General features: G+C 41.0%; 1 protein-coding gene across 3 annotated transcripts in view; it reads right to left on the reverse strand.

The window, feature by feature from the left end:
* ARID1B (AT-rich interaction domain 1B) overlaps nt 1-25,243 on the reverse strand; it is a 764,650-nt gene that overhangs the window by 687,311 nt on the left and 52,096 nt on the right. The gene's annotated exons all lie outside the window — the stretch shown is intronic.

Genomic DNA, 25,243 nt, shown 5'->3' on the forward strand with positions numbered 1-25,243 from the left:
CCAAACTTTCTTTCTAGGGTAATCACTATGTCACCCACACTTTAATTCCTCTCTGGTTACAGTGTCAGACCCTTCTTTCGACCCTGACCTTGTTTGGAAAGCCGTCTTCTCTTGTTCCTTTAATTTCACTCTTACTGCTCCTCGACCCTAGCTTTCATTCTCGCCGATTAGTAGTTTAGACTCTCACTCTCTTCCCTCCCTAATCTTGGTCTGTCAGTCTCGCTGACTCATCATGTCATACATATTCTACTAACTCAATCTTGCTCCCATATAACTCTCTCCACACCCTTCCTCCAAGGATGGAGAACCCCACCTAACTCCATCCCACCTCCAAGCAGGAAATTGGCTACAACACAAAAGGTGGGCGAAGAGCAGAGGATAGCATTTTAAGGGAACTATGGCAGTTAGCAATGCAGCTGCCTTCCCTCGGTACACAAAAAGCATCTCAGCAGAGTGCAGAAACTCATACTTACCACACTCTGATTTTTCACTGTACTAGCATATGCCATCATCTCATGACTTAAGATCCTAATCTTAGTGTACAGTTAAATTTCATACCTTCCAATCCCATCAGTTTAGAATATAAACCAGCAATTAATCTAGTGCTTGGGACATGCTCATTATTATGGCAAACAGAAGGACTGAGGCCAAGTGAGATGAAATGATTTGCCTAAGAATTACACGTTGTGCTGAAGTGCAGAAGATCAGACTGAATGGTCTCGCTGCTCCTAAATTAACGACCTAGGTTCTGGACCACAAATGTAATCTCGGTTGACTTAAAGTAACATTTATGAAATCGAGTGAATGCTTAAAAGTAAACTAGCCAAAGCATTTCACAAGACATTTCCTCAGAAACTGAACTAAAAAAAGAAGGCAACTGTAGAGTTAGAACAATTATGAAAGCTAAACTCTGCAAGAACTTCAAATAACAAAAACTCTAGAATATTCAAATCTCTACTGAGCCTGTGCATATTCAAACAGTTGACAGATCTGGAACCCTGGTATGTTCAGACTTCTGAATAATCAGAAATACAGCACAATCAAAGCGATGCTAGACATAACACGAGCCCGGCGTAATCTGAAAAGATACTAACAGAACTCAGATATGAAAATGCTGGCATAATTTGTCACCTCACTCCTTGACATCAAATTGGACAAGTGGATTTTTATACAGGCCAAGTAAATTTATGAAGCACCTACATCTCCAACGCTTACACCATCGCTCTAGCCAGCATCATCCACTCTCACAACAATAACGTTCTCTCCTACGCAGACAACACACAACTCATTCTCTCCCTCACCAGACAGAAACAGACAAGATGCCCAGTGCCATGATCAAGATCAACGCCTGCATGACTAAAATAACCACTGGACAACCGTCTGAAGCTGAACACTGACAAAAAAACTGAAATTGTAATCATCAGTCACATCGCTGCACTGTGGGACTCTATCTGGTGACCAACATCCACCCCACCACCAAGAATGATAGTCATTGACAGCAAACTTGATATGATGACTAGCTCAAGGCCATCACCATGTCATGCTGCCATACCGTCAATATGCAAAGGAAGATTTTCAAATGGCTCCCAATCTACAACTGGAACACCCTCTATGCCAGGATCAACAAAAAAGTCAGCAGAAGGCTGCAGACCATTAGAACATGGTGACCAGAATCACTCATCCTCCTACGCTACACTCACTTCACACTACACCTAAAGGAGTTTCACTGGCTCCCCATACACAAATGAGCACAATTTTAATTCCTCACCCGTATTTTCAAGGGATTACATAATACTGGCCCGGCATAGCTCAAGAATTGTATCTACTTTCACAAGCCTTCTAGACATCTCTGCTCATCAAATCTCTTACTTGCACACATCCAAAACACACAGAAAACCAGATCCAGCGGTCGAACCTTCTCCGACATTGCTCTTAAGATGATGAATAACCTGCTGCTAACCTAACAGACTCCTTCTCACTTCCTGAATTCTGCAAGAAGTTCAATACCTGGCTTTTCGAATAGCCTCACTAGGCCCTAGGTATTTGTTAGGCTCGCCCCTGCTCAGTGCCAGGATATCTTCTGGGGTGATGGTGTGCTCAACTAATGTGTATAACATAACATAACATAACTTAACAAAAAGATCATGCTGAGTAACATTCCCTGCTCAAGGGACAGTGTGGTGCAACAATCTATTGACACTCTGGGAGACATAAAGTTGCTATATGTGGAGGAAAAAGGCTTTTGGCTAGCAAATAAAATAATCTGATAAAACAATGTTCTAATCAATTCACCCATGCTCTCAAGCAGCCCTTTAAAGATGCATATAGTGCAGCAACACAAACAAGTTATAACAAAAGGTAGCATATAATGAAATTAAAGAAAAATTCATAGTAACGGCCAGGAAACAATGGGGACTATCAAAACAATTCCACCATCTAAATTAATTATTTTCAAGTTACTTGGCAGAGATCTAATCTCCTCTTTCACCCTTCTTTTAAAGGTTAGCTTTGCACTGTTGGTATAATTAGACTGAAAAGTGAGGTTAAGTGCTTGTACAAGATCACTCAAAACACCTTGTGTGCTTTTCTGTGTTACACACATTCAACAACTGAATACCAGGTGTTTGCATACAAGCACATACATTTAACCAATGTGCTCTGAACCTTGCACAACTAATGACAAAGGCAGTGTTTTCAAAGCCTATTCCTGGGAGGCCGACTGGCACAGTTAGATAGTGTCCATGGTGTATCAGGTCCAGGCCACATGCAATCTGTTCTTAAACTGCACTTTCAACATAGACATAAACAACAGAATAGTTTTAAGAGTTGTCAGGCAGGTTAAAAGAGTGGGTGCTTTCATCAGCAATTGTTAGACCTGGCATCCTTGCTGTGGTTTTCCCTGACTTTTTGCCTTCTGACCTCCCGTTTTTCAGACTTCATTTTTGCTGGCTTTAGGATTTTGGGCACATAACCACTGCTGAACAGTGCTAAAATGCAGTTGTTCTGTACTCTAAACATGGTAACACTGGCTTATCTATAACTGGCATATTTAATTTACTTGTAAGTTCCTCGTAAAATGCGCTATATTTGCTCAGGGACTGTAAATTAAATGCTACTAGTGGGCCTGCAGCACTGGCTGCGCCACCCACTTCAGTAGCCCTTTAAACATGTCTCAGGCTTGCCACTGCAGAGCCTGTGTGCGCAGTTTCAAAATGACAGTTCAACATGACAAGACCACCCACTCGCTAGGCCCAAACCTTCCTTTTTGTTACACACAAGTCACCCTTTAAGATGGGTCCTGATCAGTTGCAAGAGCAGGGTACAGTGTATTTAAAATGTTAGACATGTACTTTAAAGTTTAACAATTCCAGGTAGTTAAAAACTATTAAAATATTTGTTTCACTATTTCAAGGCCTATCTCTCTCATAGGTTAACATTGGAGTTACCTTGAAGCAACCTTGAAGTGCAACTTCTACTTGGGAAAAGATAGAACTGTGGAGTTTGGTGTCTCTGGACTCACAATTTAAAATCACAACTCATGGTGAAGTTGGATTTTAAACTGAAAGTCTAAAAATACCACTTTTAGAAAGTTGATATTTTCTTACTTGAACCATTCTGTGCCTCTGCCTGTCTCTGAATACAAGTCAAAGGTCACCGGGTTGAGTACGACTGTCAAGTCTGACAAGACTGAGTCTGTTTCATTCCAGGGGCAGCGTTTATGCTGGTGTTTAACATGTGGGCTTCTTCGACAAACACAGAATTTTGGACTTGCTAGAACCATGCGCTTGTCCCGACAAAAGTTTTGGATCATCGTAGTTCAGGCCGAAATCACTAGTTTATGTAGGCACTATTTTCCTTTTGCTTTGTGCGACTTGTCAGGCATACTCAACCCAGAGACCTTTGACTATGAACTATGGAATCTTGAAAGCCTTTATATATTAGAATGTGATATAGAGATCACTCCTGGGTTGCAGCGCTCTCCTCTAGGCTTTTATGCTGTATTTCTGCGCCCTGAAGAAGGTGGCTCCCACTCCGCAGTTCCACCGAAACGAGAGACGGCACTTTGTTGGACACTAGGAGGATCATTTTCTATCTGGAGTATACATATGTTAGAGACCTTTCAACATTTATTAACAAGGATTGCCCCACTATTAGGACATTTTTTTAATGTACCAGCAAGAGCTAATTGGATCCAATAGTAAATTGTATGATCATGAAGCTTATTGAAATGTATATATAGGGGTCTCTTCAGAGGAAGCAATGTTTATAATCTCCTGTCATGTAGCACTGACCCCATTAAGTTTCTTTGTTTTTTTTCATGTTTATAGGAATTCTGAATGTATTTTTATGTGCTGGTGTATGATTAGTATGGCGGTATAATTGGCACGGATGGTGTTTTTAAGAATGTTGAAAGAATATGTGATGTGACCCGAAATATATGGTGTGACTCTTATATTTTGATTCTTGTTTGTATATTTTCTGTGGAGAAGAAATGTGAAGATTAAGTAAATGAAAGGATTTACAAGTAATAAAATATTTTTGTATATTTCACTGCCTTGTATATTGTTATAGCACCACAGTTCATATTATGAAAAATTAGGCAGGGAATTATCCTGATTTTGTATCTTGGTGAGGCAGCTTCTGTGCTTGGTTTCTCCCTGTATTATTTACCCTGGTTGGCTGCTCTCATATTTTTGTGTTAAGGGACCTCTGCTTATTATTTTTACATTTGGGTATACGTACTGGAATCCAAACCCTACCAAATCAAAACTCTACTGGATCCAAGGACATTCTGCCAGGAAGAAGGTTTGCTGTGCTGCCAGAAAGGACTGCCACTCTGCAACTGCACTGCTGTTTTTGCCTACTGCTTGCTGTAGGAGAGACTGCCACTTTGCTACTTGCTTTGCTGTGTTTGCGTGCTGCCTGCTGCTTCTTGCCTGGAGTGAGAAGGACTCGACCCGTACTCTACATCCTTGAACCCAAAATTCTCCAAGGGCTTGGTGGCTTTCCCTCTGTTCGCCTGCAGTCTCAGAGACATCAAAGACTGCATGCAACTCTCCTGGTGCTGCTGGACTCTGCCATCTAGGTGTCATACCCTTGCCTGAGCTGCCCCCTCCAGTCCTGGGCCTCAGAATTGGGTTCTGCAACTGTTTTCTGCAAAAAACGATGCACTGACCAGACTTTAGGTGAAAAATCGGTGCATCGCTCCTTCGAAGCAGCAGCTGTTCGATGACATTGGATTTACAGCCTGCACGGCCCGACGACAATGCTCTGCACAGCTCGACAAAGATGCATTGCGTTCACTTCAAAGAAGTTTGACTGCAAGGCTTGACGGCGACGTATCTACGCGTACTGCGCTGATAGGAACCAAGGCATCTTGCCAGTGACGCTTTGCTCCATCAAAGGTACTGGTTCAGCAGACCCTGTGTGGGTTCTGTAGCCAGCCTGCTCTCATTACAGTCAGCCTGAACTTTGTATTTGCATCAGACCCTAGTGAACTCAAGTAACCTTTTGACCACTGCGACTTTAATCTTTAAAAATCATATCTCGACTTCTACTTATTGGATTTTTGTTGTTTTGGTCTTGTGGTGCCTTTCTCTTTGTTGTAATTAAGTGTTGCACAAACACTTTACACATTGCCTCTTGAGGTAGGCCTGACTGCTCTGTGCCAAGCTACCAGAGGGTGAGTAAAGGCTAATTTGGGATGTGTGTCTGATTTACCCTGACTAGGATTGTGATCCCTACTTGGACAGGGTGCAAACCTCTGCAACTACAGACCCAATTTCTAACAGCAATCAACTTTGCTGCAGGAGGAGTGTGAAACAATGAATTTTGTTGGTGCACCAACATTTTCCAAGTAATTCCTTTCTGAAGGATAAGCTACTTCACCTGTTTATATGCCAATTCACTCCTTCATCTTTTCCTTTAACAAACCCCTCTACCCCCAACCTTCACTCGCTCTGTAAGCCCCTTTGAAGATGCACTCTCTAGAACAATTTCCAAAGTCGCACAGTTCCAAAATCTTGTCTGTTAAGCTTATCAGCATGGAAGTTATTTATTTATAAAGGTAAGGCATATTAAGCATATGAGGACAATAACAAGTCTGCTTTGGAAAAGACACAACACAAGGTTCAATTGGGGAAAAAACAGATGGGGATTTTAAAGTGGCCTGGAACATTAATATTGTATTGTACTGTATTGTAGTAGTATTTATATAGCGCTTACTACCCCTGATGAGGCGTTGAAGCGCTTTTCGGCGAGTAGCACGCTACTCCGGAACTCAACAAGAATTAGTGATGGATTAGTATACACAAGTTACATCAACTTAACAAGTTGTCAAAGATATAAACACGAAAACGAATGCGTTTGTGTTGATTAGGCAAGAATCATGGTCTGCATACCTAAACCTACTCAACTTATAATCGGGAGGTATGTGTTTTTTGCGACGGTATATCATGACTGTTAGGTTCATACTGCCCATTTCCCTCGCCTCACCCATTCTACGCATGCACGTTTTGGGGCACAGTCACATTACTCTATATAGTCGATGAGCGAGACGGGTCCACTATACCAGTCCTTCATCTATGTCTTTGTTTGTAAAAACTACTCGGACCGAAAGCACGGATTACTACGATGAAGAGAGACCGACTTTGCGTGAGTCACCGTCCTGGTATTTCTTCCCGATTCTAACAAGAAAACAGACCTTTATGTGCATTCCGAGTGCTGTGCTGGGGAGGGGTTATAACCAAACACACACAGGCCTGAAAACGTAACTCGATCTTTAAAAATGTTGGGCTTTGTCAGAGATGCCAGTGTGCTGGTTCTTATGGCCAAAGAAAACTGGGAGGAGGTAAATCGTGATGAGGCAAAAAGCGCTTCTGCACTGTGAAATGTCACTGCGCAGGGGGGATGTTTGCATTCTGTGCATGTATTGGTGTTGGGTTTCAGGCAGAATGTTTTATTATCAACAAGGCTTCTTCAGCGCTCGACTCGGCTGCCTTACTACACCGTGACCCCATTTCTGAGGTGAAATACAACGATAAGGGAGCGTGCGCTGCGTAGATGGTTCTTAGCAGTTACTTTAAACACTGGAAGGCAACGTGCTGGTGACCATCAACGCTGGTCAGGTCGAGCGCAGTGAAAAACCCAGAACAGGCGAAAGGCGTCTGCGACTAATAATCGTCTTTGACAGATGTATGTAATAGGCTTTACAGCATTCCATTCCGAATAAACGACCACCTTGACATCGAGGGATTAGTATGTTCGCTTGTCATCCTTGAAGAGAAAAAAGCGGACCTTCTTCGGACGAAGATGGTCATCCTCTGTATGATTTTTTTATTGTGGAGTAAAATCCAGCACTAAATGGTCCTTGAAGGCTCATATTTGTACTATTTACGACCTAGAATACGTTTTCCCCTCAAAGGAGCATTTACTACTTAATCGGGGTTAGGGTGCCCGCATTATGCTTCCCAAAAAATGTGGAATTAAATCATCTCCCCCAGTGAGCCCCAGGAGATTTCTGGGATTTTTACAGTTTAGAAAATACATTGACATGAAAATATGTGGAAAGCCAGAACAATAGCTGATGTAATGCAGTGACTCAACAGCTCTAAGCAACCGAGGTTATTCTCAACTTTGGAAAGACTTTGGGCAAACATGTCTAGGTCCCTTCTCCTAACCTTTGAGGTATGTGGCCATGACATTAATACATGCCACAAAAGTGTTTCACTTTTGATCATATTTATGCATAAACGTCATAAGGAATTAGAAACGCTCGGCTTACATCACAAAATCTCTACAAAGCATATCATACTAACCATTTATAGCTTATTGAACAGCTTGTCGTGAATGATTAAACAAGAGATGTACGGAGGAAACAACATGACGTGGGGCATTGTTTTAACAGTGGCTTCTTTGCATGAGTTAACTGTCAAAATCCACTGTGAAAATAATAGAACGTCCAGCAAAACACCCAGCCTACCTTTCACAAAAATGTCCTTTTGAAATATCAGGTGATACTGAGGCAAGAGGATTCCATGTTGCCAACAAGAATTGGCAACAGGTTTGGCTTATGAATTATAGTGCCTTTTCTGTGACGGATATGCTTAGTTACTCAATATGTCATCATAGATGCACCCTGTCTAATCTTTGAACACATACATCCATTCATCCATCTACTGACTCATTCTTGCATTCACCCTTTAATGCAACCCCAACAGAACGCAAACTCAACAACATCGAATAGATACATTTAAAGAATACTAGCAGGAAAAACGTTTAAACACTGCGGGCAGATGCTGGCAAGAACACTAAATACAGCAGCAGGGGTCAGTTTGGGAGAGGTACTGCATTAAGTTAGCACTGCTTTAAACATTTAGTTCCAAGTTGTCCACCACAGAATGGTAAACAATGGTACACTATGAACAACAACATTCCATAGCGTCTCCTGATATAGCGGAAATGGTCGCATGGACTAGAGCTCACTGCAGATGAAACAGGTGGCAAGCAAGTGATCCATTAGCACTGCTATTATCCTCTTAAGCAAAAATAAAACAGTACGAAGAGAAGCAAAGAAATAAAGGAGGAACTATAAAAACAAGATATTGAAAAGTAAAGGACTAGCCAACCTCCAACACTGAAACACGCTTGTTTTCAGGTGGCTGTGCAAATGTGAAAAAAATGCAATCATTGACAGGGCCAAAGAATCAGTGACTGATGTGGACTGAACCATTAGTCATTGCAGCACTCTTTCATGGATGAGATCAGAATGTAAATTACAGACCAAGAGCAGAAGAGAGCTCACAGTCTCTTTATATATCTAAATAAATATGTAATTATGTATATGGATGTATATGATTTCATTATTTTTCTTTTTTACAAGATCCTGAGAGACAACTAAGCATGTCAGGCCTCCAGATGACATTCTAGAAAGAATAATTACTTTGCAAATCTTTTGACCCTAGGGTTTGGGTTTGTCAGCAGGTAATCTAGGACATTTCATGAAACAAAACACCTATGTGCAGACTAAAACACAAGAAATAACAGTACATCCTTAAATGTCTATTGACTTTAACATATGCTTTTCACAATCAGTATGCCCGGTCTACTGCCTTTATTGTGACTTTTAATAGTATACAGACCAGACCTGCACACCTGGCATAACATTTCCCTGCACACCAATCAAGCCTGTCACCATAACCAGCCTAAGTCTACTGTACTGACTGGAAGCTTTTCCACAAGCCATTCATCAGACATACAGCCAAATAATTAGAGATGTATACAAAATTCAAGTTGGCAAAGCAAAGTACTAAGTCCCCTAAGAAGGCTTAATAAGGATACTCAGACTGCAAAACATCTATACCCATGGTTTGTTAGAGGGGCGAACAAACACCAAACTCTTGACTACTACAGTAATCTCTGAGATTCCATGTATCACAAAAACCTATCAGTAGGCTAAAATTCTGAGTAATACAAATCCTGCCTTAAACACCTTTTGACTTTAACATATGATTTCCACAATCAATAGGTCAGGTCTACTGCCTTCATCGCACCTTTTCATAGTAAACAAATCGGTCCGGTTTCATTTATCATTGACTTGACATCATAACCAACACGGACCTTCTGCGTTGGGCACAAGCTTTCTCACAAGACAACCATCAGCTTTACAATATTATTAATTCAAGTATGTACAAAACTACAGTTGCAAAGCAATACTGTAGGAAATCAGTCTTTCCTGCATGGCCACTATATGCTTTTCACATTTTGTTGGACCCTTTAGGTCTGCTACCTTTAGAACCCTGTGCACTTTTCCCTTTCTAACCAGTAGTAAATTACATGTGCTCAACCTTTAAACATGGTTGAATTAGTTTACTCCTAACTAGTAGAAAAAATGAGCCCAGGGCATTGAAATTAAATGCTATTAGCGGGCTGCAGCACTTCCTGTGCCATCCAGTACAGTGGCAGTGCAAAAATGTTGTCAAGTCAAACACTGGAGACTGACTGTAGCAGAGTAAATATTGTATATTGGCCTGTCGGACTAAACCCTGTTGACAGGCAAGAACCTCCCTTTTAAATATGAATAATTCACCCCTATCTAGGCCTTGTAGCCCACAAGGAAGGGTGCATGATATTTAAAAGCAGGGCATGCAGAAATGTTATGTTAACATGTCCTTACGGTGAATTGCACCCAAATGATTTTCTCACTGCTGCAGGCCTAGAGGTTGTGTAGTAAACCAGAGTTCAAATTAAAATAATAATTCTGTATCTTGAGAATGGGAATACCTAGAAAAGTAACTAAACAGCTATTTTTTGCATAAACAATTATCATTTTATAAACAAAATATATAATTATAATTATAACAACTGACACTAAAGCTATTCAATAATCTATGCACCTATGTCAGATTATTACAACCATATGCACTATCATAGATTTACAATAAGTGTGCATTTTTTCATATTCATAAAACAATGGGGTCTGGACAATGAAAGAAAAGGAAAATAACCAGTGTATCAATAATATCCATCTAGAACAACGACCCCATCCTCCTACCCGTGTTTTCAATTCACAGAAATTCTAACTTGTATTCTCCACATGCATTCCTTGATAATCCATTATAAGCAGTCCCTTGATGTAATAGCCCCAGTACAGTGCTGCTTTCACGGCCTCTAGTCGCCTCCTATAATGTTAGCAGATTCAAGGCATTTAGTCGGATGACAAATATAAGGAAGGGACATACTTAGAGAGATGTCAGAATTGGAACCCAGACCGCTTCAAAGTCAACCTTTCTGTCTAATAAGTTTATCATCAATTAATTTCACCATCGTTAGGATAGACCATAAACATGCCTACCAGTATGTTAAGGATGGAGGCTGGAGTTGTTTCTAATAGGAAGCAATTCTAGTTTTGGCAGTCCCCAGGCAGCTCCACAAGGTTACCCTGTCAGCTTTGGTTTGGTATTGTAAAGTTGCAAGTCTGAATGCCACTAAGACTAGGGGTATATTATAGGGTACTCAGCATCCCATAATGTTCCTGAGCGCTTCAATGATTTAAATCCAGAATTGGGAAACCTGGGGGCAGTTTCACCAAATATATTTTGTAATGGCAGTGCATCTTCTCCAACAACACGTTAAGTGTAGCTGGATAAGAGTACCAATGTAGAATGATTTTATAGTGAGCCCCCCTGCCAGCTTTACTGTGTAGAGAGTGGTGGAGTGCCCTCCAAACCTTTGGACACTGAGGCCGACAGTGAATACTAGCAAGTTCCTGCCGCCTTCGCCACAGTTAAGTACGGTCAAAAGGGGAAACATTCATGAAGAGTATGCATGGTTGTTAAATATGCCTTTGGGCCCTGTAGCCCGTCAAATCCATGTTTAAAAGGTGAGCCAGGTCTCTAGTTGCTGCCTCTTTAAAAAGCCTGGCTGCACAACCCAGTGTTTCAAATGTAAGCAATGAAATCTCTCAATCTCATCAATGCGGAAACTAGCTTTGCATTCATTAAAAGATGTAATAGTGCTGTTATGAAATAGATCAGAGATAATGATGCAATCTCCAGTGCACAATGCTGTGAAGGGTCCTACGAAGAGACCCGTTGTAAATGGGAGGTTGAAATGGATCAGTTTATGCGGGATACTTAAGTAGTTAAGTGTGTTTACTTATTTATTAAATCTCAGACAAGAGCTGCTGTCTGTGAACTGAGGTATGTGTTCAGTGGACAATCTGCCTTGGGCTTCCAAATCAAATCTGATGGTGTTGTGTGTGCAATGCTCCTGTTCATATGCAACCAATGCCCGTGAGACTCCCTAGTACTCCATTTAGCCAGCACCCTGAGCTCTGCTGCTCTGTGATAAAGTTTAAGGTCTGGGGGACACAGTCCTCCTTTCACTCCTGGTTGGCACTTGAAAGCATACAAGACTTGCGGTCAAACAGATGCCCAGAAGAATTTAAGAACTGCCTTTTTGGTCTCAGCAAAACATGAATCCAGGACACTGATAGGCAGGGATTGGAATAAATAAAGCCTTTTAGGGAGCAAGGTAATTTTATTAGCATTAATTCTGCCTAACCAAGAGAGCTGTTTAGTTTGCCTTCTGTGGAGGTCACTTTTCAATGAAGCAAGGAGTAGAGGAACATTAGCTTTATAAAGGTCTTCGACTTCCGGGCCAATGGTGACTCCAAAGTATCTTATTGAATCTGGGCCCAAGAAAAACACAAAATCTCTTTAAACTGAGGAATTTCTTGGCAGTTCAGGGTGGACTTTAGATTGAGGACTGCACCTTTAGACATTATCTTTGAAGGCCAAGGTAAATTCAGATTTTTTCAAAAAGTGTTGCAATTTGGGGAGAGAGGTTTCAAGGTAAGTTCAAGAAAATAAAACACCGTCTGCAAAAGCAGGATCTTATGAATATCATGGCCAAACCTCGGCCCCTTACATCGCTATCCCCTCTAATTTGCAGGGTCAACAGTTCCATGGTCAAAGCAAATTAAAGAGGAAACAATGGACACCTCTTTTCCCCAGCTCAATCGAAAATAAAGGGAGAATGTGCCATTTAAAGTTATCCTTGAAGTTGGATTAATTGAATGAATGAGGCCTGCTAGGGCAGGCTCAAGTTACATCAATAGAATTTTAGCATAGAGCTTAACATCTATGATGAGCAGGGCTATAGGGCAATATAAGGTGAACAGCTTGGGATCCTTTCCGGTTTTAGGGACCACCGTGACAATACACCCTGACACTGATGGAGCGACTCCAGTAAATATGTGTGAATGCATTTGAAAGCTTTTTAAGGTAGGGAACCTGGAGGTAGGCAAACGTTTTATAAAAGTCCCCTGTTAACTCATTTGTCCAGGAGTCTTACCGAGCTGTACAGTTTTGATTGCTGCTTTAACTTCATCCTTTGTGATTGGGGTGCCCAAAAGGTCACTCTGAGCAATCGAAATTTGGGGAAGTCAGGCTGTGTCTACATGAAGAAGCTGCATTTCTAAACAACTATTTTTTTATAGTTATTAAAAATCGAATTCAATGTCAGATTTTCAACAAATAATAAGGGAAAGTAACTTTTAGAAATGTACCTGAATTTTCTGGGAGTCAGTTGCATTTGGGTTTCCAGCTTTGCTCAGCCAGCAATTAGCCTTGAATAGTTGTGGAATGCCTCCAAGGAGCAAACAAAAGGCTGACCTGAACGGGCAGAGATGACTTCTCTGAAGTCCCAGAATATGCAGGTAGGGGCTGTGCACAAATGACAGTTCGGAAAACCAAATACAACTCCTCTCAATAAGGCCTAACAAGAATCATCACAATGAAAATCTTCTACTCTAGGGTTGGCAAGAGTGGCTGACCATCACTAACATACTTGCCTACTGCAGTAATATGTGAGATTACATGTAACAACATACCTCTCCCACAGCCTGTAACATAGTGGGATAACAATGCACAGTTAGGGGGCCTATAAACGTGTTTACAATCAAAGCCAGGCTTACTGCCTTTTTAATATCTTTTAATAATAAACACACCAGACCTATGGCTTCTGACATAACTTTTCCCTGTGCACTAAATCAGGCCTGCAGCTATCATTTGGCCTGTGACCACAGCCAACTCAGGGCCTACTGTGAGAAGCGTAATCTTTCCCAAAGGGAACCCATCAGCTGTACATTTATAAAATTACATATATCCAAAATTACATTTGGAAAAGCAGAACACTCTCTCCTAAATCAGCCTAATAGGATTATCGCAGTGCATCTCTTTTAGCTGGTACCCATCATGCACACAGATAGAAAAATTCGAAATATGCAGAAAAACTACAGTTTGGAAAACAATATACAGTCACAATCAAAGAAGCCTAACAGGAATAATCACAGTGGAAAACTTTAGTTTTTTTCAGAGTGGGTGGCCAATGAAAGAACCCTTGCCTATTAAGGTTATCTGTGAGATTACATGCAAATAAATGCCTCCTTATAGCCTGTAACACAATGTGATGACAAACAACTACTAAAAGCTTTTCTTGCAATAAGCAAGCTATACCAACTGCATTTGTCTTGTTCATAACAAGCAGGCCAGACCTATGACATCGGACATAGCATTTACCAGTGCAGCAATCAGGCCTGTAGCTTGTCATCATAACCAACTCAGGCCTACTGCTCCAACTATAAGCTTTTCCACAAGGCAATCATCAAGCAAACAGTCATACAATTAGACTCAGGTATGCAAAATTAGTTGACTAAACAAAATATTCTCTCTCCTAAGGTGGCCTCACGAGAATTCTCACAGAGTAAATTTTCTATAACCACAGTTTTTAAGGGGGTAACAACCATTTAAGCCTGTGGCCACTGTGGTCATCTATGAGATTTTGTGTACTAAAATATCTATACGTAGGCTTTAATAAAGAGTAATACCAATCCATCCTTAAACGCTTACTGAATTTAACATCTGCTTTTCACAATAAACATGACAGCCCTACTGCCTTCAAGATAGCATTTTCAAATAAACACATCATGAGCTTTGGCATGCCACTTTAACCAACTCAGTCTTGCTGTGTTGAGTATAAGCTTTGCCCAAAAAAGAAAAAAAAATCAATATAGGCACTCTTTTAATATAAGCATACACAGTCGTCCCATTCAAATCCTGCCTTCATGTTCTCAGGTAAACAAACATGCGAATGGAGCCTGAGCCCTTTCCTCAGAAGTACTTTGAAAGCTCTTTTTTGTTGATCACATAAGGTCAGGTGACAGCTACGCTTCCCATAGCTTAGTGTAGTTCTGGAAATCCCATACTGCACTCTAACACACAAGTGCACTCTGAAGTCTAAAGATAAAGATGGAAGGGGTGCGCTGGCAATGGAGCACAGCAATACCTCCTTCATGTTGTCACTCTTCCCACCTATACTGCTGCCAGAGAAACACAAACAATGTAAATTATATTCTTACATGAGACACTTAAACAACATTAAAGTGCTGTGTGTGCCTTGTAAAGGTCAAGGAAGCCATATTGCTGCTGGCTCAGGCAGCTTTATTAACAAAATAATCACAGCTCTGTGGAGGGGAAGCACACAACTTACGTCCAATCAAAGCACGTACTCCTATCTATCAATTCCAAAAAGTTTTTTTTTCTTTCTTTTTTTAAAGGAAGATTACGTAAGGTCGGGAGAAAGCTTTGGTGTCGCCTGGCCAAAAACAATAGTCCACACCACAGTGATACTAAAACTGAGCTGCACAATTTAACACTCACTGCTTAACCCAGTATACTGCAAAATATTCTTATCACTTCCTTGTGCTTTTCACACTTCATCGTTTAGACGCCCCCTCTACAAAACCATCAAATAGGTCTGGAACGTTCATAAATGCAGACTCCCCGTTTTGGAAAGGTTTTGGAAGAGTCACATGATAAGCCTAATTCCCTAGCAGTCAAACGTACGCCTAACCACTGTTAAAACTAAAAGTGTTATCTCAAGACTTAATTCACCGATCTGGCAAATGCCAAAATAAACCATTCCCTGTTAGCACTAAATCATCAAATTGCACATCCCAAACAAGCCATCATTATGAAGGGGAAGAGGAGAATTCAATTTCTTCTTACAAAAGAACAATAACAAAATGTCAACTGGCACGGCCATGCCAGTCATTCACTCATTCATTCATTCATTAATTCCAACAAAGGAGTGATTCATCTATCCCCACACAGTCTGAAACCATTTACCCAACCCTGTATGGTTCGACATCACCTGAAGGCAAATTAAACCCAACCAACAAAATAGTGTAGTCCACACAATCATGTACAGCATCCCTATTTAATTTGTTTTTCCTAGTAGGCTCCCTTATGATGAATACTTCTCTAACTCCTCGTACATACACATGTTAAAAAACAAAGACTTCACCAACCCAACTGACATTACAAACCCCACTTGCATCACAATCTTGCATTTCTAAGATTAATCCACATAAACGTATTGGGCAAGCCATCTGCAAGAAACACAAACCTACCATAAACAGGTTTCACCTCGGGCAATACAAGTCAAGATGTAGGAGTTGTGTGTGGGGGGCGCAGAATTGTGTATAAGGTAAACTATTTCCATATGAAAGAAAAGAATACTGCCAACATACGAACTGAGTGAGCCTGAAATGGAAACCGGAAAGCGTTTAAGACTTCTATTTTCAACTTAGGCAGTAAATAAAACGGGCACTTGAGAGTTTAAATTTGAAATTAATTTGGTACAGTGAGCAGTCAAAACAAATACACACACGCAAGACAAGAGTTAAATGACCTATAGAGAAGGAAATGGTATATCTAGTTGTCGTGCGATTGCTGTCCCAATTATGGATTACTTTCTGGCAGATTCTCTAAAGCCTGCTTCACCAGCGACACATCAATTCAGAGAAACCCGATGGGCTGCACTGTCCACCAGTATCTTAAATAGCCTGCTACTGCTATGCTACTGGTGCTGCAGTCAAACGAGGGAAAAACAAAACTACTAAGAATAGTTGTGCACTCGGCATAGCGAGAAGCCAAAAATGTTTAACCGAGAGACCAGGAACAGAAGCGTTAACAATACTGTTTGCAAGTCCAAGGCTGACAAGCTGTTGGTTTAACATCGAGAGTGGAAGCTGGAGCTGGATCCTTTATGTGGTAATGGGTTAAAGTACAAAGGTTAGGAATGAAACAAAGCGGCACATTTCCTAAAGAAATCAAACCCAAGTGCAGATTATTTCACAAACTCATGAATGGACAAATAGTTCGGGCAGGACAAGTCCCCAAATACGTCCTGGGTTTTCTTCAGACCTTAAGCGAAACAATCCTTACAGAACATATGAAACAGCCTAACGTCCCTGAACCTCACAGAAGAGCAAGGAAACAACCAGAGAGGGACATTTTACTAAAGTACAACTGACCCAAGAATACGTTCAAAACACACCATGAGCAGGCGGACGAACTTCATGCCAACTCCAAAATGATGGAGTGCTGTGTCGCAGGACAATGGCCGCAAGATTCATGAGAAGAAAAGCTCTCCATTACCAACAACATAACGGAGCACGCACTAAACACCAGCTCTGCATTTGTATTCACACTAATTTCAAATGTGAAGGAAATTAACAGTCACAAACACTTTTCTAGCGCTAAACTCACGACCCTTGGATTGATATGCAGCTGAGTGGCAGAAAGCCCCGCTCGAGGCTTCACTACTTCCCCTGCCTGATAATCTGAATAATACGGATGAAAGTCTCACAGCAGAACTGTGAAAATGAATCTCATCTTCCATTCCTTCTTGGACACAGACCAAATGCACCACAGTATTTGGTTATAAAGTTAGGAAAGGTACTACTAGTCCAGAGTCAGCTCATTATTAACGAGAGAAGACGGCTTTAGGTGCCAAATACTCCCACTCCCGAAGAGAGATCAACCAAAGTCATAAAACACAGAATTGATGTTGATTGTCGGAATAACAGGCAATCTCAGCAGAGTGCAATTGTGCTTGAAAAAGCATTTCCCCTTCCAGCAGATTTGACTAATATAACTAATGGGAAGAAACATCACGATGCACACACAAGTTGTTCAAAATACATACATATGCTGGTCATATAGTCTCCTACGGCAAATTATTAATCAAGTCCCACCTGAAACAATTTGTTAAATTGATTTTTTGTCACTGGGCTTCTCAAGTGAAGCGTTGTATAATCAGCATTTCATTTACAAAATTAATTGCTTGATTGATTCTCCAGAGGCTGTGGCTGTCATAATTTCTGAGTAAGGGTGTCACAACATAGAATTCTGACAGCATGAAATGTATTGCTCTAAAAAAAGTGCGTCTGAGGCGGTGGGAAGATGATCTAGCTTGTAGCTAATTACAAAAAGAGGAAGAGATAAAAGGGAAAGACAACTTTTTAGTCAACTCCCTCAAAACATGCCTGTATCAGTCAAGACTACATCATCTGAACCGAATGCAGTACAAGTGTAGGACAACCAACTGTGGTGATGCTCTCTTACAAAGATACCCAGAAAAATCTGTCTGCACAATCCTTCTGCGGAAAGACAGAGCTCTATTATCCTACTGTTCATATTAGGCCTTCCTGTTTGGTAAGAGAGAATGCAACTGTATCTAGATTGCTATCTACCCACACTGGTCTGTCTTTGAGATCCTTTCCTGGACTATTTATCTAGGATTTGAATGAAGCACATGCAATTAGTGTGGCATTACATCACTCTGTGCGAAACAGACATATCTCTAAGTTTGGTTGGACAATCAACAGCGATTGTATGCCCTATGTAGGAGGAGTTCAGTGTTGTGCTGCGAGGTCCTGATATATGTAAGTAAGTAAATGTTACTAGCATAGTAAATTAAAACCAACGCCAATTTTAAAACTCATCACATTGTCGGGCTAATAAACGCTCGCATGCTCTCCAGTTAGTGATTAAAACATACATTTACAAAAAAGCAGTAAAAACAGTCCCTGTTAGTGTAAATTAATGTGCCTATTGATTGAGCACTAGCCAGGTGAATTGACCCTGCCTGGTAGTCATAACACTGAAAACTTTTCCTAAGAATAGACCAAGAGCGGGGGTCTTAAAGCCAAGAGCTCGCTTGTAACCATGTATGTACAGTGACAGCACAACCTAATTAGCTAATCCTAAAGTGCCAACAATATCAGAATGACTGGGAGCGTCATTTCCTGGTTCCTCAAATCTAAAAATATGTGAATACATCACTAAGAAGATGTTAACCCTACTACTAGACTTTGAGGTTCTGATATGGTGTCTGGTCTTGATGCGGCAAACTTATCGCTGCAGTTTTTCATTCCCATGTTCATAAGGTATGTAAGAAAGTAGAGAGGCACGTCATGCAGCACTTAAGAAATGTGATGGATGAAGCAGTGCATGTTGGGTATATTATGCTGTTTCTATTGGAGGTAAGGATAGCTTCTCCTATGAGACTCCGTTGGAGCTTCTTCTCTGTAATCAGCTGTGGACATCAAGAGGATTTTTTGTGCATAAAGTTGTTGTGTTTATGGGTTGATACTTTTGGTGTTGTCTTACACAGTGATAAAGGACCACTTAAAGAGGGTATGATGCTTGAAGTCATGTTTTATGGTATTTTCATTATGTGGAGGGGGAGCTCTAGAGTATGTTTTTCTTGAACTAAGAAGCAATTGACCCCAAATCAGGTGCTAAAAAAACACAGCATTGTGCAGGGTGGTAGGTTTGACACTTTAGATGGAGGAAAATTGGCCTGCTTACTCAGAGTGCTCAGTATGTTGAGTACAGTGCCTTATATACAGTTTTGTGAGAAAGTAAAAGCTTGTGCAGGGTCAAGACAGATAGGTAATGTGGGACCAGATGTACGAAAATGCGATTCCTACAAAGTAGGAATCGCTATTAGGAAATCACTATTAAGAAATGTCATTGCATTTGAGTAAATGAACTGGTTATGCATTTCTAAAATAGCGATTTCTTACTAGAAAAATTGCTATTTAGGAACTGCAAAACAAAGGATGGCAGTGGGCAAAAGGACCTCCGTGGTGCACCCCAAAATTAGGGTTGCACCTGTAGAGCACACATATGCCCAAGGAGCTTGTATGTGTTCTATTTCAATTAAAAACAAGCCTTTGCAATGCAACGGGTCTTGCGTTTGCTCGAGTTAGAGCTATTTGCGTTTTAAACTCCTAACCAGACTTTTCTTGTCACATAAACTGAAAAGTAAAAGAGTTTCACATAAGCGAGTGGATGGCCGCCATGAGCGCAAAGCAGACACACAAAAGGAAACAGAAGTTCACTTGCAGTGAAACATATCTGAAAAAGTGCAATTATCCATGTAAGGGGGTCGATGTCCTGCAAAGCGCTCGATTACTGCCCAGCAAGATCGCTCTGTGTAGAAAATAAAGAGAAAAAGTAGTCCAGAAACCATTCAGAAAACACAGAGCCTCGTATGTTTTCAGTAGTTTACCGGTACTTTTGAGGAGGGCTGAACACCGGAAAAGGCAGGACTTGTACATGCCTATTACTAATGAAATCAAGCAAACTTTAAACGGCAAGCCCAAGAACCAACCAAACTGATGGGTGTGGTTTAAAGCCTATAGAGAGATTAGAACAGGGACAGAGAACTTTGAGCGCTCGACCCTAAAAAGCACTTTCGGGTGCTTTTTTTTTAAAATGCAGTTGGCTACAATCAGTGGTAATTGCTTCTCCTAAATGCCCAAGTCGCATTTAGAAAATGCATGGTACATCAGAATATGAATCACAAGCAGGAAATCCCTATTTGCGATTTCCCATTCTGGGAATCGCAAATGGTGATTTCTGAAGGGTAGAAATCGCAATTAGCGAATCCTGAAAGGGCTTTGTAGATAGGTAAAGCCCAGTTTACATTTCTTAACAGCCCGAAATAGCGATTTGGACCATTAAGAAATGCAAACAGGCTTCGTATATCTGGCCTGTAGTTCCAGAGTTTAATATGTTGGAGTATCCCAGCAGTTTTGGAAATGATGCCACTGCTTTAAATGGAGTTTGTTTTTTAAGGTCAATTTGTGCCACTAATTCAGGCGACAAGGTACGAGAGCGGCTGTAGTTTCAACCCTGTGGGTAAAGCCTAGCTAAGATGAAATTCTTATTAGGACTCAGAACACATTCATAGATCTATTTGAGTTTTTTAATTGAGGTCTTCATTCTGGAGAATTCCTGTGCTTTTTACTCTGAGCAGAAACCAAAGATTCAGCGTTTCTGCATAAATAATGTGATAAATAGGCTGTCTACTACACAACATACCACTATACCAACTAACAAGCATTGGAAATTCAGAGCTTCCTACCCTATGCGGATTAGAGCTTGCTAAGCTAATTGTGCTGGTAGATCTGCAACTAACTGAAACATGGAGGCTTTGCCCCACTTTGATGGAATCCTGTAGGTGAAAGGATCTGATTTACTCATCAAATCTTAGGCATTCTTTAGGTGCCATTCCTATGCCTGTTGTGAGTTTCTTAAAATATGCTAGGGTTGAGGACTCTAAGGTGCCATTATAAGAAGGCACCCTGAGCCTATCGCAGGGGCACTTCAAGCTGGGAAGCAACACCCGACTTTTGCGGGTTATTGAAAATGGAAACCCATGACGAGCTACCGATGACCACTTTTTAGGTTTTGTATTTTTCTTATTCAAATTATGCACTACTTAGTTTTTTCTTTTCGTAAGCAGAAGTGCATTTTCATCAAGGTCCTGAGGAATGACCACACACCCTCTGAGGACCATGAGATCAACAGGCAGAGTTAACTAAACGCTGCCTCGCTTATTCACTTATTTTAATCCTGACCCAGACAGACAACAATAAAACTTACCATCTGATTTTAAGTTAGTTTTAACCACGTTACTCTTTTGTTTACACCACAGCATGTTTTGACACTCTTCTAGCGCCACCACCCAATTGACTCAATAAGGATTACTACAATACAGTAAAAACATCTGAAAACCTCCTCCCGATTAGAAAGGGAGTCGTAGCCCGCATCTTGACTTGCTATCACAGTGTGAGGAGAATCCCCATGATGAAGCATGCCACCTTTGGTGGGTGAGAGATTTAGTCCTATTAAGGGAATACGTCTTGGACATTTTAGGTTTTTAGTTTTCTACTGGGCTACACACCAGGTTATTTTGTTGTGTCTCGTATTTATGATTTGGGCGTGAATAGTCGCTGGTCTCAAAATCTTCCCGGAACCTGCTTGTTGTGTTTTCAAGTCACATTTAACGCCATCAGCAATAAAACGGCGGAGGTAAGGCTGCGTGGTTAACTTAAATAGTTGCATTTAACTTATTGTGTTACTGTCTTAGGAAACCTTAACTAATAGTAGCATGCTTCTTTTGTAAATGTAAAGTTAAACTATTAAAAATTTTTCCCTTTGGAAAATTGTGCACCCTTATTTTCCAATGCATCTTACAGCTTATAAGAGACTTTCTACCTTAACCTCATATCTCCATTTGAGCAAAATGCAATAAGTAAAGGTACATACGGTCATCTATGTCCAAAATGTTAAACAGTCTAAACTGTACGGCATCTCATAGAAAGCCGTGATTATGCAGAGCGATGCATTACCCTGACCTAACAGCCCTCCCTACCCATACACCCTTGAGAGTCCACCGTATGCTTGTTTTTCTTTTGTGCACTTCCGAAGTTCCGATATTGAGTTTTCAGTGCGCTACACTTGCAGTTCTTGGTGGGCAGCAGTGAGCGCTACATCAAATTCTTATAGGAAGGTCTTAGTCAATCTACCCACTGTAGCATTAGCAGAACTACACAGGCTGCATGTCACGAGTTGAAGTGAAACTACAAACACTTTAGGAGTTAACTTGGGGTAGGAATAAATGCAAACACAACGGGGCGAGGGCGTTAAGTGGCTAAAAAAAATGTACATAACCTTCTACCGAAATTAAACGTGTGTGTTTTTTAAAGTAGATTCAAAATTCAGCTCAAACCACAGTTAGGACTTTAATGTATACAAAAGATATACTGTATACAATTGGAAGGATTGTGAATGCACACTGAGAGCAGGTTCCTCCTTTGCTCTCCCAAATGTGGAACACCACCCCAGCTGCTTAATTTGGGCAGGTGGTGGACACTGGCACTCATTCTCAGGAACCAAGACTTACTGTTCATCATCAGGCTTTGACCCACAGTAAGCAAGAGAAAGTCAGGAATGAACGAAGTTAGATAAAGAGAAGAAAAAGTAACAAAATGAAAAATCAGGGACTAAAAAGAACATACTACAGGAAGACAGAGAGATGGAACGTGTCGGGCGGTGGAAGAAAGAGCCATGAGGTGGAATCAAAACTCAGAATCCCTGGTATTTGGCAAATTCGATGTTCGGAAGTACTGGTAGCAAGTTCCAAAGAAAAATGATGGACCTGCGCAGTTTATATATATATATATTTTTTTTTACATCGAGCATAGCTGAACGCATGCACTGCTTTTTGACCTGTTATAATCTATTGTGTTGGCTTTAACCATGCCCATCTCACATCCCTCAATTTCAGTCGTTCCTGGGCTTGCCTTTCAACAATCCCTTGATGTCACTGGCAAATGCTTTACGTTTGTCCTACCATGAGGTTCTTTTGTTACACCTTGCAGACTGACCTTATTATTACATGGATTACTGCACGATTGCCGATATACTTTTGGGTGGGCAAACAACTTTTTTTTCATTTTGTCTCTCCCCTTCACGCTCCATGGCAGCCATGCTGCTTTAAGGCTGAATGGTGCACACTTGAGCGCTCCACACATTGTTCACAATTTTGCTTTTGTCTCTCCCCTTTGTGCTCAATGGCTTTTAAAAAACCCTTGTAATTGTTAAATGCTTTGCCTGAATAAAAACACATTAATCATGTCCAGCTCTGCAGGGAAAGTGGCTTTCCCTGCAGAGCCGGAGAGCCGATACTACAATATTCACTACGCCCCATAGTGCTTTGCAGGCATTTCTTTTTAAAAACATTTTTGCTCATAACTCAGCCTGTGGTGGTCCCAGGACAATGGATCACCACCAAAACGTTCACCACAATACACTCTTTCCGTGTAGATTAGTGGGGACCGTAAAATAATACCCACTCCCACAATTCAAGGTCTTTTTAAGATCTCTCATGGCTGGAACTTTTGTTTTACAGCTGAGTAGTTAGTGTTTTAAGGGCCTTGATTGTATTATCAGGGCCTCCTAGCCCTGAAAATATGTAATGCACTGCGCCCTCTAGGGGTTAAATATGTGGCTGCACTGCATTACTTTCTGCCATTTTGTTTTTATGTGGTTATGCCCTCCAGGGGCTACCTATATGGTTATATGACCATGTTTGTTATGAATGCTTTTTTTATTGTGGTGTCCTCACGGGGCTGTTCAGAGTATTGCAGTCACATACTACAATATTTGCAGCACTAGGAAACTCACCCCATAATGCTTTGCAGGGCATTCATGTAACAAAATATTTTTGGTCATAACTCAGCTGGTGGTGGTCCTAGCACAACGAGACCACCTCCAAAAGGTTCACCACAACATGCTCTGGTCTGGGGCATCTTTGGGTCTCCAGATTAGGTTAGTGTGGACCCCAAAATAATAACCCCTATCACCGTTCAGTGTCTTTTTAAGCTCTTTCAATGCAGGAGCTTTTGTTTTGCAGCTGATAGTAGGTTGTACTTTAAGGGCCTTATTTGCAATATCATTGTTGTAAACCTGCTAGCTCTCAGAATGTGCAATGCATTACACTCTCAAGGGGCTATATTTGTGGTTACACTACATTACCTTCTGCCATTCTGCTTCCATGTGGTTATGCCCCCTTAGGGGCTAACTGCATGGTTACATGACCATGTTTCTTACAAATGCTATTTTTATTGTGGTGTCCTCTAGGGGGTGTCTGAGCATTACAGTCAACATACTACAATATTCGCAGCACTCAGAAACTCACCCCATAATGCTTGGCAGGGCATTCCTTTTTCAAAATATGTTTGCTCATAATTCAGTTTGTGGTGGTCCTAGGACAATGGGACCACCTTCAAAATGTTCACCACAACATGCTCTGTCTAGATCCGTTTTTCCCCATCTGATGTCCGCGGACCCCCAGGGTTCCGTGATACATTCCCAGGGGTCCACAGGCCTGGGCCGGCAGGAAGGCACTTCTCCAGCTGGGGCCTTTGACAAACGTGTGTTTTTTATATTTATTACTTCCTTTGTTCTGCAGTTTTAAAAGCACTGCAACATTCCTTGTACATTGAGCAGCTTTAGGACATAACTAAAACCGTGAAGATAACTCTACTGATTAAAGAAGCTGCTGGAGAGAGATAGGAGTTTTGTGCAGTGGCAGTTTTGACTCACAGGTAGCGCAGATGGTTAAAATGCCTGCTGCAATGAAAGTGTATCATGCAAAGAACAGTATTTAATGTACATAGCACAGTGGGTTACTGCTCTTGTCACAGAGTTTCTTTTGTTACTGTTCAGTTCATAAGTTACAATCGTAATTTAGCACAGTGAGCTATGAACTGCCATTAAAGAGCTGCATGCAAACTGCACGGCGAAATTAGAAAGTAATTTTTCCCCAGTCTTTCATTTTCCTTATGCTGCTTAAAACGTTTGCTTGCGTAGAAATACTTTCTTATTATTAAAGTCAATGCTAACCATTGTGTTGTGTTCTGAATCCTGAGTTTGTGCTTCTCCACACCAAGCCTACCAGTGTGGAGAACATGTGAATCCTACACCTTGTAGAACACTGTAAAGTGCTCAGACACACTACATTGGTATGAGAGGTG

This window comes from Pleurodeles waltl, chromosome 5 (genome assembly GCF_031143425.1).
Source record: "Pleurodeles waltl isolate 20211129_DDA chromosome 5, aPleWal1.hap1.20221129, whole genome shotgun sequence".
NCBI classification, from domain to species: domain Eukaryota; kingdom Metazoa; phylum Chordata; class Amphibia; order Caudata; family Salamandridae; genus Pleurodeles; species Pleurodeles waltl.